This window comes from Dermacentor silvarum, chromosome 11 (assembly GCF_013339745.2).
Source record: "Dermacentor silvarum isolate Dsil-2018 chromosome 11, BIME_Dsil_1.4, whole genome shotgun sequence".
NCBI lineage: Eukaryota > Metazoa > Arthropoda > Arachnida > Ixodida > Ixodidae > Dermacentor > Dermacentor silvarum.
Window position 1 is genome coordinate 68790128 of NC_051164.1, and position 9874 is coordinate 68800001.

Consider the following 9874-nt stretch of genomic DNA (forward strand, 5'->3'; position numbering starts at 1 on the left):
TTACCGCACAAGCGGCTTTTAATGCCAAAACATTATATGCCCCATGAAGCGAAAAATCCGCCGTCCGTTATCATCCGATGGTACCAAAACCCATGTGACCAAGTGATGACGTCACGTTCCCGGCGCTGGACCTGTTGCGACTCGCACTGCGAAATGCCACGGTGCACGGCGTCGGACGGATCAAGGCGGATTAAGGTTGTTACAAAGACGAGCAAGGTGTAATAAGGTGGATTAAGGTGGAGTTTAATTTGAAGGGGCCCTGAACCACCCCCTGGGCTTGGTGAAATAACATAGTCCGCGGGTATACCATACGCTGCTGTGAACGTCTCAGCCAAGTTTTGCTGTCGTACGCGGTCCGTAGAACTCGCAAGCGGAGCGCAAATTCACCCTTCTCTCAAACGCTCTCTTTTCAACGGCAGCCGTATTCCTCACTCTTTTCTGGACGCTTTATTTCGTAATGAAGCGGATTCCCATATGCGGCTGCTATTGGTATCTGCGGTCGGCTACGTAGCATAGATGCTGCGGCTGCCGCGGGCTACTGCGACGAGTCCACCGGCTGAGTGCACTGCGGCTCGTTGAGGGAAACCGCCTTTGGCTTACGTTTAGCGCGTCGTAGGCACCAAAATAGGAAGTCGTGGTGCCAACGTTAACATCCAAAACGAAATTTGAACTGCGCGCCACGGGGACATTTAGAAGGCGGAGCGTTGTGGCCACGCCCCACTCCGCCGTAGCCTTCGCAGTGCAAGGCATTCAAGAAGGAACGGGAGCACAGCGGAGGCCGTGTTTGATTGCCAATAACTCCGATTCAGCTGAACGCATTGCAGTACTTTTTGCGGCAATGTATTTCCGAAATAGCCTATTTTCATTTCAGATGCCTTTCTCCACTTCGATAAAAAGTGGTTCAGGGCCCCTTTAAAGGGATAACTTGGACAAGTCCTCATGATTTCGCATTCAAATCACGTAAGGACACTCAAGTGAGTGTAATATTTTCGTCTATATATATAGGTCTCCCGCAAACTTACGGCATCAGAATGGAGCGGAAATTATTACGTCATCGTTCGACATGGCGGGAGCCGGCCTGCCCTGTTCACGCCGATTTGACGTTCCCGTGTACGCTTGTTGTCTTCTTTTTCTTTTTTGAAAAATCTTATCGCGAAAACCTTCGAATGGCGCCGCCGACGCGTATCGTTCGTCGGCGCTGGATTTCCGTTCGGAATCTGTTTCAGTCCGCCATGTTGTTCCTAACGTGGGTCCGACGCTGTTGACAACGAAGTGCAGGATAAGGCTAACAACGTGCTTTGGATACAGATCGCCGAAGAGGATGCCACGATATGGGACGCGAACCGTGCACTTCGCTGACCACCCCAAGTACGCCTTTAAGATTGAGTGGGACGCGGATGTCTCGGACTTCGAGAACCGAGGCCATAAGAATCCTTCGTTGCCTCCTCAACAAAGCAAAGTGCAGTGGTAAGGCCTTATGCTACTCGCTAAGCAGCTTTAGGAATAAACGCTCAGTAAACACTGCTGAGCCAGTGCATTATTCACATATAGCATGTTCGGGCTAGCAATTTTTGTTGTTTGTCGTTGCGGACCAGCCAAGCAAGCTGTGCGCGCGCACACCCGTTTTCTCTCCCCCGGTTCATGAACCAGCTCTCGTTATTATCCCATGCCCGAACTGTTTCAGCACTGCATCCTATATATATATATATATATATATATATATATATATATATATATATATATATATATATATATGCAGCTGTACTATCAATGAAGTTGTTGTTCACCACCAGCCAGCGTATCGTTCATGCTGCTGCCCTGGTCATAGGTCATTTACGACAGCATGGAATTTCGTTTTAATATTGACATCTGCCCAACTTGTTCGCATTTTTAGTAGGCGTTTGCATGCTCGGTACTCCGGCAGCATTCGAGACAGTATCTTTTTTTTTTCATTGTAAAACCCGAATTGTTGTACCTGAACCCTCCTCGATGGGCGCAGCTTCAAAACCGAAGTCATTGCTTTGTTGAGTATATGCGCAGTGAGCACATTTATTTCACTTAGTTAAAACATAGACACGGAGACGGTGGTAAGGGAGACTTGTAAACGATAGCGCGCGAACAGAAATACCTTCACCTAATGGAGGCACTCGTAATCCCAGCCAAGAACAACCCTCGAACTCCGTCGATGGCTCTGGCGCTATTTTTCACGTAGTACGGCACGATCTGCAAGGAAAAACGAAATTAGGACTTTTGCTTACCCATGCGCTTTCGTCAGCACTTCGTCCCCGCGGGATCACAAACATGGTGAAATATGATTACAAACATTACATATGATTGCACCGAAACGCGCGCACGCACGCACGCACGCACGCACGCACGCACACACACACACACACACACACACACACACACACACACACACACACACACACACACACACACACACACACACCACACACACACACACACACACACACGCACACGCGCACGCACACGCGCGCGCCGATGACACATCGTGTACTGGTATCAGGATCAACTTATCAAGTCACCATTATTGATTACTATAATATATAGCGTTCAAGAAGTCAGTTTCGGTTAGGGAGAGGCATTAGTATAGCGTTTAATGTCGCGTCAGGCCTTCTGAATGTCCTTCTGAAAGGCCAGAGCAGGTTTTAAAAAGCAGGTGAAAAAGAACATGCTGAAGGCAGAGAGGACGGAAATTTATTCCTGAATCACAGAAGCCGGCCCTAGGTAGATTTATCTTGCCGTCTCATATGCACTCAGAGAAAGAGAAGCGTAATATATTTATGCTGCGTTTATGCAATAATTACGTGATCACATTTTCGTTAGTCGACACGCAATGGAAATCATTTTTGGCTAGCAGGCACTTTCGGAATTCAGGAAGCTCACCTGATCGTAGCCAGTTATTGAGCCAGTTAGAAGAGGATCGCAGTCCCTAAACCAGTAGATCATGGCCAACGCAGCCAACCCATGAAGAATGTAGAAAAATGACAGCAGGCCGACACCAGCAAAGGCAACACTGAAATAAATAAATAAATAAATAAATAAATAAATAAATAAATAAATAAATAAATAAATAAATAAATAAATAAATAAATAAATAAATAAATAAATAAATAAATAAATAAAGAGAGAATGGCGTGACCTCGTATGCATGGTCTGGAAGTAGATGTAATTATGAAAGTATTGAACGACCGCTCAATCACCATCGTGAATCGCCATCGTGGATCGTATTTGAAGTATGTACTGCGTTGATAATGCGAATCCGATAGGATCGCTTTATCATTTTGTCCCAAAAATGCAGACAGCTGGACTTGAGTCGCGTAGCATAGCGCGTAGACATCGAGATGTCGAAAATGATGTTTCATTGTGCTTGGCGCCCCTGATTATCTTCAAAAAAGGGTTTAACTCTTGCTCGTTATCACCAGTATTAAGCACTAAATAAAAACAGGAAGAATAATAAAGTTTACATGGGCGCTAGTCTTTTTAAAAAATGGGGGCAACCTGTCAGTTGGTCTTTAAACCTGCCACGAGCTACAGAGCGGTCTGCTGCTCTAACGCGCCAAAATGACTTGCCTCTGACTGGCATCTTTCTTGACTTCATTGTAAGGGAACTGCATGCCGTCATTTTCTCTTAACACTTGAGACAGGTTCTGACATGAGGCATTTCACTCTTTTATCATTATCACTTTTAGTGAATCTAATTGTTCACGAATTCAGCGATAAATAATCCTCAGCCATTGGTGGACGCCCCGATTCGTCTTCGCCCACTATATGCGTTGCAAGCAGCTGCGAACAATGGCAGCGTGGTATGGCCGAACTTGAGTGTCGGCTGGACCAGGCATTGGCAAGTTTGCTTGTTTCAACGCGTCGCGCGATAGCGTTGAGGGCCCCGTGTCGCAGAAAATCCGGCGTCGGCGTCCGCAGCCAAGAAAATTGTCCCGAACCACCACGCAGGCCCTCCGCGTGGCGCAAATGCGTTAGTGAACTAATTGAATTTCTCAAAGTGAAATGCGTCGGTAAAATCGTACTGTGCGACTTAACCACAACCAACAGGTATGTTAGCGTCGGATTGTAATTTCAATATACGACAAACCATAATTTTGTTACGCGGAAACTCAAACACAAACACCTTTTTCCAGCATTTCTACCATTCATACAGCGGCGCGGCCCCGGTCGGCGTTACTTGCAATAACACCATCCAGATGGCGCTCGCTTCCTCGGCAGCGGCGCGCCGAGGCGAAGGTGCAGAAAAAAGAAAGCTGCAGTTGCCGGGAAGCCTGACAAGCCGCCAGGGATCTTTGAATGCTATCGCGTTCCACTCTTAAAGACGGCGAAGCTTAGGCGTGCTGCAAATTTCTTTTTTCTCTTGTAACGATCAGGATTCCGGTCCTTCGTGATGAGTCGTGGCACTCGAATATGTCGAGTTCCAACGATGCTTCGTCATAGATCACCTTAGTATTTGTCGTACTGCCTTCTCTAGCGAGATTCTGACGTCATGCGTGCGTGTTCTTCATAAGTTTTTGCACGCAGGAAGAAGACCTGCGGACCTCATGAGCCGTTCCTTATGTGGATCGCGACGGTGCTCTTCGGCGGAGTCACCGGCGCATGAAAGTTGAGGCGAGTGGCCGGTCTCGTGTTATCACCTATAGGCCGAATCAATTCTGCCCACATTGTCCTACTGAAAAAAAAAAAAAAAACGTATTCCCCATAACTCTTATATCCAATAACATCATATGACAAATGAGAAAAACGGATTTTTGTATTGGATCCTGTATATTTCATATCGGATCATTTGATATGGCTGTTTCAATGGGGGGGGGGGGGGGGGGGGGGGTTAGTATCTGTTCTATGGCCCGCTTTGAATCCTTTACCTAAACTGTCTGCTGAGCTGATGCGTGCCGCATTTTTGCCAGAGTTCAGGGAAGGTAGCAAACGCCCGCTCTTTATAATATACTGCTGAGTATGAGATTTCGAAAAGCCTTCTGAAATGCGCTTTTGTCTCGGCACCTAGCAAGCGGTGCGGAAACATGCTGCTGCTGTTGCTGATGATGATGATAGTGATGATGATTTATTGGTATCCCCTTTGAAGTGGGAGGTTTTCAAATAGTTACCTAGCCTGCTTGATTTAATCAGGTATGCTGCACATGTTTTTCATTTTAGCAGTTTTTGTACACATCGCCTTAATCTTCTTTTTCTTCCTCAAAGCTTATCTATCTATAAGCATACTTTGATCCTGCGCTGTATCTACCCTGTACCGCTACCTATGCAACTGCCACATGGCGTGCCACCTGGTACAACAATATGCAATTGCAGTGTGAAATGTGCACGGGTCGACGCTACGCGGCGCGCGTCTCACAACGCGTGACTCGCGCTGCTAGAAAGGGTTGGGTGGGAGGATTAGTGACATGCTCTTATACTCAGGCTGCGGCTGCTCACGGCGCGGCCGCGCGCGCCCATCTTGGGGTTAATCCGCGATTTATTTATTCATTTACAAATACTGCTGTCTCAGATTTGAGACGTAGCAGTAGTGGGTAAGTACATTAAGACAACATACAATCAACATGTCGCATGTAAACCAACTTCGCCTACAGAACGCTCACGTGGCAATTCTCGAGGATGAGAATGTAGGTTATTCCACAATTCAATGGCGAATGGCAAGAAAGAAAATTTGAAGCTATCCAAGTAAGTTCGAAAGGCAACAATATTCAAAGGATTGGCTCTTCGCGTTACGCGCGCCGAGGAGCTAACAAATGTCACAGGTAGGTCGACAATGACAGAAGCATGCACAATTTTGTGCTACATTATAATCCTTTCACACGTGCGTCTATGTGCCAACGGCTCAAGCGATAGCAGGCCAGCGTGCGGAGAAGGGGAGATATTGGTATCGTATCGATTACAAATAAATCTAACAGCTTTCTTCTGCTCAGCCTCAAGCTTTAATACATCAGACACGCAGTGAGGTGACCAGACAACAGATGCTTATTCTGGATCGCGCCTCACGAGGGATTTGTAAGCGGCTAGTTTGCCTTCCTTGGTTGCTGTTTTTAGTGTTCTTTTTAAATATCCAAGTAGCTTTAGTGCCCTGGAACAAATGAAGTCGACGTGTTTGTGCCATTTTAAGTTGGAAGGAAAAAATTACTCCAAGATATTTGAACTCGGTGACATAAGTCAAAATCTTCTCATCATTACTGTAGGCGAATTTCAGGGGTTCCTTTTCTTCGAAAAGGTCATAGGATACCGTTTTATCGAAGTTAATTTCCATTTGCCAGGTCTCGCTCCAGTTGCAGAAGGCATTGAACGTGTTATTCAGCATCTCTTGGGCATTGAGACTGGTGATGTTAGAGTACAAGACACAGTCGTCTGTACACAAAGGAGCTTAACAGCAGTGTTAGTGACAACATTGTCGACATAATTAATGTAAATAATGAATAAAAGTGGTCTTATTACGGAGCCCTGTGGGACGCCGGAGGAAATACCGACTGAAGATGAGTGCTCCTGATTAAATGAGACAAACTGGGACCGCAGATGCAAGTAGTCTCTTATCCAACCAACCAAGCGATTGCCGTGTATACCTCTGAAAATAGTGTCAAGTTTATAAGTAACTTAGCATGATGTACCTTCTCAAACACTTTGGAGTACTCAACAAAAATGGTGTCAATCTGCCCACGATTATTAAACGCAGTGGCAACTTCGTGAGTGAATTCAATTAATTGTGTAACCGTGGAGAAACCTGATCTCAAGCCATGCTGATGAGGTGAAAGAATTTTGTTATTGTTGAGGTACTCTATAATATGCTTATGAATTATGTGTTCTAGTAGTTTACAACAAGTAGGTAATAACGAGATTGGTCTATAATTGGAAATTGTTTTCCTATTGCCAGATTTGTGTATTGGTAGAATTTGAGCAACCTTCCAGACACGAGGAACAGTTTGTGAATCCATAGATTTTTGAAAGATAATAGTCAGATACCGCGCACAGTATACTGAGTATCTCGTTGAAAACATGTTTTGAATGTTATCTGTTCCTGCACTTTTATTATTATCAATATTTAACAAGAGGCTGTGAACTCCGCTGAACGTTATCTGAAGCTTTGGAAAACATCCGCACTACCACACTACCACATTACCACAACGAAATGTAGGGAGAATGCCGTTATCTTCAACAAAAACAGATTTAAAATATGTATTGGACGCTTCAGAGATCATGACAGCATTAGAACACGACTGTCCAATAACGACCATAGAAGTTGAGCTGGACACCCAGGAGGAACAACTGTTTTACAGAATTTGGATGGGTTATCTTTTAGGAATATCATCAGAGAGTTGTCATAGTAGTAGTCGCAAGCGTGCTGCATTTTAGTCTTAAGAATGTTTCTAAGTGATGTTAGCATTGAGTTTTCTCGGACATTCTGAGTTGCGAGAGTCACGGCGAAAGTGCTTTATCCGGCGAATCAACTGTATAATCTCTCTAGTATACCATGGGTGCTTCGGGCTTCGATTTACACACTTTTTAGGTACGAAATTATCTATGCACTCTTTGCCAATGTTGTGAAACATTTCAACTAACAAGCCAACACCTAAGGCATCACTCGAAAACATAAACTCATCAAAGTGTGATGCAAGCGAGGCGACGATAGAATTGTCGTCAGCTCGAGAAAATTCATGGACCGTATTTTATTTTGGTTTATCGGGCTCTAGAGCAACATCCAGATGGACAATTATCGCTTTGTGATCGGAGATGCCCTTGACAACGTCACATTCGCTATACAGGAGCCCATCATTCAGGAATAGACGAAATCCAAAATAGCAGATTCTCGGGTGCACGAGCTAACGACCTGTGTTAAATCATATGACACAGCAAGATTGATTAGAGCGTCTCAGATGGCTCGATCACGTCCAGTAGAAGGAAGAGAACGCCAGTCAATGTAAGGGCCATTCAAATCGCCGCATATTATTAACTGCCTTTTTTTTTCTAGCCCGTTTACTGCACTATAATCCGTAACAGCGTGGATTGAATTGACGTCATCTGGCGGTCGGTACACAGCGCCAAACACAATAGTAAAGCCACCAGAGTCAATCTTGCACCAAACCGATTCGCTGTCAAGAAACTCCGGTAGCAAGACGCATTTAACTATCTTTAGAAATAAAAAGCGCCACGCCACCACCTGCGACCAACAGTTCTGTCATTTCTCAATACTAAGTAACCCGGCGGCGAAATTGGGTTCGAAGGCCAGTTAACCTGAGATTGCTGATGGCTTCGTCTGCGCTGTGCTGTCGCGCGCCTAGTTTGTGTTGAAGCGACAGGCGGCCCGAAGAGAAATGCAATCGCCGCTGCTGCCGCTCTTCATCACGCCGGCGTACTCACACCGAATGTCCGAGTGTCTGCGGTGGTCGAGTGAGATGTTTTCAGATTTGCCCGTGTGCGCGTGACATCGTGCTTGCAAATTTAGTTAGTAAACGAATGTTTGCAGCAGTTTGATACAGCTGATAAAACCACTAAGCTTAGTTTGTATAGCTGTCTAATAACTTGCTATCGCAATCGTTGCTTCGCGTTTCGGATGACACCGAGTCTTTTTTTCTTATTTAGCCACTCAGCATGTGCCTCTGTGCTGTTGGCCAATCCTCCACAATGGCCTTGCCCCGATATATACGATTCCTTCATGAAACATGAATATATAACGTTGACTCACAGGTACCTCTAAAGCGTCCCGATCTGTTAATTTATTTACAATACTTTCTTTGACTTGGCCATTCGGTATGTGCTAATGGAGGTGGGCTCGTCCTTTGCCAGTTCTCCAGAATGATTTTGTCCCTCCGTGATGAAAGACGTACGTAATCTCTAACTATTGATTGATACGTGTCGTACTTTTTATTTTGCATACACCTGTCATCACCAAGCTGTACGTATCTCCGTTGGCTGTAAAACATTTGATAACCTTTCGATTTGAGCTTCGCTTCGCACAGGTTGCAACATGCGCTTTGGATATGCAAGAGTTTTTATTTTTCTTCTAAAATGTGATAGCGCTGCCGCTTTGCTCGCAGAATATTTGCGAGGACGCGGAATCACAGGCAGGGAAAAGGGCAATATTTCGCGCTGACCTCCGCCAATCAAACTGTCAGTTGGTACAGGATTCGCGTCATTTTTTTTTGTGCGAGTATAATGTAATCGCTGAATCTTACTGAACAAACTTGTGCTGGTCAGTTGTTGTATTACAGGTGTTCTACAGCGTACACAGCAGGACTTTACTCAATGAGCAGTGATGGCTTATAGAACCTAGCCTGATTTATCGATCAGTCATCAATAAACCATTCAGCATACCCTAACCAATTTATTTGATTGTGTCATTTACAACCGTTCAACGAAACTTAACGGAACTTGCGATAGCGCGAGAAGAATTCCCGATTCACTTACACTCTTGCGTCTCGCAGTGACCTCGCAGCCAGGAATCTTTGCGCGATCATCTGATCCAGTCCTAACCTCATCAGATGGAATGGAAACGCTCCTAATGAGGCCGCCCACACTGTTTCGTCAGCTGTGATGTCCAAGTCTGTTCTAAAAATGAAGCACATACAGAACAGGTTGCGGGCGCATCGACGGCAACTGCTTTCTGCGGCAGAAGACAAATCACATTCGAACAGCCCGCTGATAAACGAGTAAATGGTGTGCACACTTGGAACTGTTCGATTTCTCACGAAATCGGAGCGTGCGCTCAATGTTCGCAAATGCAATGAATCGAAAAGTTAGGACATGGAAGATATATTCTATGGCTTGCACGATTCAGTGAATGTGGCCTGGCAGGTTGAAGATCAAAATAGCACGTGGTTTAGGCAGGGGTGACACAATACTCGAA